Source organism: Octopus bimaculoides, chromosome 24, assembly GCF_001194135.2.
Source record: "Octopus bimaculoides isolate UCB-OBI-ISO-001 chromosome 24, ASM119413v2, whole genome shotgun sequence".
NCBI classification, from domain to species: domain Eukaryota; kingdom Metazoa; phylum Mollusca; class Cephalopoda; order Octopoda; family Octopodidae; genus Octopus; species Octopus bimaculoides.
The window spans coordinates 31,403,946-31,409,125 of record NC_069004.1 but is presented as its reverse complement, the minus strand read 5'-3'; positions in this window follow the sequence as shown (position 1 = coordinate 31,409,125).

Sequence of the window (5,180 nt, the reverse complement as noted above, 5' to 3'; positions counted from 1 at the left end):
ACACACACATACACAATATGTGTGTGCATATATATATGTGTGTACATACATTTGTGTATATGTACATATATATATACACATATATATAAATATATATATATATACATATATATATATATATATATATATCATGTATGTATATATTTCAATGCAAAATCAATGTTTTATGCACTTCAGTAATATTGAAAATAATGGTAATAATAATAATAATAATGATAATAATATTAATAATAGTAATGATAAAAAGGCAACCAAATTGCAGTGACTCTCTCTTAGAATTGGTAAAATTTTTGATTTATTTTCCTTCTCAACAGTTTTTGTATTGTTTTTGTTGTTGTTGTTGTTGTTGTTGTTTTTTCTCTCAAAGAGAAAAAAAAAAGGAAGGAAGGAAAGAAGAAAGAAAGGGAAAAAATGAAAGAAAGAGAAAATCTCAGAATGGAAGTAGAATTGGTGTTGTGTTTTATCTACTGTGTTGAAATATGGAATGGTGAATATTTCCTGATGAACTTTTAACAATTAATTGTACTAATTAAAGCTCAATCAATTATTACTACTAATTGCCAAAATGAGAACCAAAGAGAAAAAAAGAAAATGATATGGCTAAAAAAAAAAATTGGAAAAAAAAATGCCTCACTTTTTTTTTCATAACATATCAAATATATTTGTTTGATTAATTAATTAATTTAATTTTAATTAATTGAATTTTAATTAAATTATATCTTGTAAATTATAAATGACCAGACAATCTGGTTTATGAATCTAATTCCTGGAACTCTCCTCAGTTGCATGCAATTCTTCAATCAAATAAATGAATTAATCATAATGAATAATGAATGAATAAAAATAAAAAAATAATGATGGTAATTGAAATCTGCATTGATGTTTGAGCGAATATACATGGGTTGGTTGAATAATGGGGATGCTGGTTCAGTAGAATTCCATAACTAAGAGTCTTCAATCGTTTCTGGAGGATCCTATGGTTTGACTCTCAAAGACTTTAAATGGCTCTGATATAAACCTTCGGAATAATATTCTTTCTCTTTCCATCATCATCGTCGTTTAACGTCCGCTTTCCATGCTAGCATGGGTTGGATGATTTGACTGAGGACTGGTGAAACCAGATGACTACACCAAGCTCCAATCTGATTTGGCAGTTTCTACAGCTGGATGCCCTTCCTAACGCCAACCACTCTGAGAGTGTAGTGGGTGCCAGTCGTCGAGTTTAATTCGATTTCGATTTCACTTGCCTCAACAGGTCTTCGCCAGTGGAGTTTAGTGTCCAACGAAGGAAGGTATGTATAAGTGGGCTGCCTGAGGCCTTTGATTTAGGTCTCACTTGGCTTGCCGGGTCTTCTCCATGAAGGAGGAATTACAATTATCAACCCTTTAGCATATCCGGCCCAAATATTCTACCAATTTTATGTTCAAACTGGCCAGATCCAACCTCTCACACCTACCCTACAATGTCGTTTTAAAAATAAACAATTGCATCATCGAAATCTCAAAGCTATGGGATAATCCAGGATTAGTTGACTACAATGTGAATGAATGAGCATTACATTTGACAGAGTAAGCCGAACGGTGGGGGATTAAACCAGCTGTAATAGACCTGAATATTCTATCTGCATTGAGTTCAAATCAGCCAGATCTGACCTCTCGCACCTACTCTACAATGTCATTTTGAAAATAAACCATCATATCATCGAAATCTCGGAACTATGAGATAATGCAGCGTTAATTTCGTAACAATGGGAATAAATGAGCAGAACATTTGAATACTGAAGAGTTAAACCGGGAATCCTTCCCTTTAACCCCTTTTTTTGGTATTTTCACAAGTTTCCCTTATTGTAAAGCTAAAAATAGCTTCATTGTTTCATTAGGGGTACAAGTGTTTGTAGAATGCCCAGCCCCTTGCACGTTAACTTCACGAGCAGGCTGTTCCGCTGATCAGATCAACTGGAACCCTCGTCGTAACTGATGGAGTGCCATTTTTTTTTTTTTTTTACATGATCTCTAACAAGAGCACTGGAAAGAAAACTAAATGGACGAACAATATACAAAGTATATTAAAGACATGAAATACAAAAAGGTTCGACTTACACAATAGAAATGACATCAAGAATTAAAGGGGTTGAAGAAAGGTATTACAAATCCAGCAGCTGTTTCTCGGGGCTCGGTGGTCCAAAATAATGTTTGTAGATTGATTCCATCATCGGATGAAGTGAGCCTCCGTCTTCAGAGAAGAGATCTTACTTTTGAGGCGTTGACAGAAAGAAGTTCCAAGATGCAGACGTACATCGATGGAAGAACGTACACAAGACTTCTGAGAGCACCGTTTAACATCAAATGGTAATTCCATACGACAAACCAGATTCTTTATGGTAATCTTCCTAGAGTTTCTTCCACCACAAACGAATGAAGATTTGAGATTCTGTGGATACTGTTTTCGTAGAAAGGATGAAGTAGTGGAGTTTGATGCTGAGTTGGGCACCAATACATGGAAAGTGACTTAGGGGTCATTTTGCAAAGGCATTTATTGACCAAATGTGTTGAAGATTCTGGTCTGATGAAGAGTAACTAATGCAAGAAAAGGATTTCTGGAGGCAAATGGTTCGTTTGTGAAATATGTGGCAGGGAGGTAGAATTCCATCACCAACATCCATCTTCTGCTGTTTCCAGAGAAAGAATCCTCGGTCAGTTCTTCGACAATATTAACTAAACGTGTTGCTGTAAATCTTCTGGATAATCCTCCTCCTGTTACAAGTAACTTCCTCACCCCGTCTTGCCATGCTGGAGCAATTATCACTGTGTGGCCGAAGGCGACGAGCTGGCAGAATCATTAATGCACCGGACGAAATGCTTAGCAGTATTTCGCCTGTCGTTACGATCTGAGTTCAAATTCTGCCGAGGTCGACTTTGCCTTTCATCCATCCAGGGTTGATAAAATAAGTACCAGTTACGCACTGGTCGATGTAATTGAATAGTCCCCTCCCAACAAATCTCAGGCCTTGTGCCTTTAGCAGAAAGGATTATCACGTGTGGCTGTGTTGTTAAGGAGCTTGCTTTCAAACCATTGTGGTATTGGGTTCAGTCCCAATATACAGAACTTTGAGCAAGAGTCTTCTGTTATAGCCCTGGGCTGGATCAAGCCTTATAGGTGGATTTTGGTAGAAAGAAACCCATCGTGTGTGTGTACTGTCGTCTTGACATTACGTGAGAGCTGTAAATGAGCATCCCTGTCATACAAGCCAAGTTGTTTTACACCTATTACACTAATTTTTGTTTCGTTTTTGAGCTCGGGTCAAACGCTTTAGTTTGACCGTTTGTTTCCTGTCTTCTGCGAAAAACATGTCTGACCATCTTTTTATCTTTCAAGTCACTGGACTGCGACCATGCTGGGGCACCACTGTGTAGAGTTTTAGTCGAACAAATTGTACTCATTTTCTTCTTTACTTATTTTTAAAAAAGTTTCGTTGAATTCTTTCGTTCTCTTTTGCCGAACCTCTAAGTTACAGGGATGTAAACACGCTAACACCTGCTGTCAAGTGGCGGCGGGAGATAAATGCAGCTTGGCCACAGTCAAAATGGCTGAAACAGGTCAACGAATAAAAGAATATTACAACTCTTGTTTCGATTCTGTGTAGCAGCTATCTGTCTTATAAGATATTTTCACAGCTATCCTGCTGTGTCCGAGGTTTCCTGTCCCGTAAAATACCAACCAAGTCATTCGGTGTTTGGGTTTCATAATGGAGGCAAAATACACTATCGAAGGGAGGTAACTCTATGAAATCAATAATTACCTCATCGATATTTGGTGAATGGAAACTGCGGAAGCTTGTGTGTGTGTTGTAATATTTATTTATCCTGAGATGCAGAGATTTCCTAGTAACTCTTCCCTATAACCTCTGCAATTGCTATTGTCCACAAAATGCTTATGAAATTAATTAAATATTAATGAATTTCCTAATTTGGTTCACCAATAATTAACACATTAATGTATAAAATTTTAATTCGCATTTTATAATTAACCTTTTTGTTATCAAATTTCTATTGAAATACGTTACCTTTGTTTCAATTAATTTTGAAAATAATGAAGAATTTAATAAATTAACTTTGTCATTAATAAGCTGGTGTTTGGGACATCATCATCATCGTTTAACATCCGTTTTCCATGCTAGCATGGGTTGGATGATTTGACTGAGGACTGGTGAACCGGATGGCTACACCAGGCTCCAATCTGATTTGGCAGAGTTTCTACAGCTGGATGCCCTTCCTAACGCCAACCACTCAGAGAGTGTAGTGGGTGCTTTTATCAAATTTTTATGGCTGGTTTTGACTTCGGTTCCAGGGGTGATCTTATATGGGATGGATTCAAAAAGAATCAAGTTTTCCACTGTACCTACTTTGGAATCTAGTTTCCAGACATAATGTTAAGAATTTCCCTTTGTAATTATGAGCTTCTGGGTTTGTGTTGTCCACCGTAGAGCATCTTGGTCAAGTGTCTTTAGCCTTTGGGTTACTCTAAACCTTGTGAGTGGAATTGGGTCGATGGAAACTTTGTAGTATTTCTATTAAATCAATTCTGTTGGTAGTAAGTCTCCTGGTCAGTGAATCTTCTGGTCATATTGCCTCTGGAAATGCCTTGTCACACTCGACTGATAGACTAAGTACTAGGCTTTGAAAACAGATAAGCCCCGGGGTCAATTTGTTTGACGAAGCCCATTAAGGCGAGAATTACAGCTACCGTTTCTTCTATCCAGAGTGTCTGTCACATTACCCTGAATGAACAGATGGCAAAACATTGTGGGTCCTTTTGTCATGCAGGGCACAGAGTAGGAAACTTGTGCTGGTGTCACAATAAAATGCAACTGGTACACTCTTGTAAAGCAGATTGGAGGACAAGCAGAGGCAGTATAGGGTTAAAAGGACCCTTAAATCTAATGACTGAAACAACAAGTATATATATATATACATATATACACACATCTTGGGTGTCTTCTACTTTCAGTCCAGGCTATTCAAAGCCTTGTGTGTGGATTTGGTAGGTGGAAACTAAAAGAAGCCTATTGTGTGTGTGTGTCCTTGACTCGACATCGTGTGATAGTTGTAAATGTGCATCAACGTAATACAAGTGAAGTTGTTCATTTTGAGTCTTCTATGAAGAAAAAAAAAAACCAAAC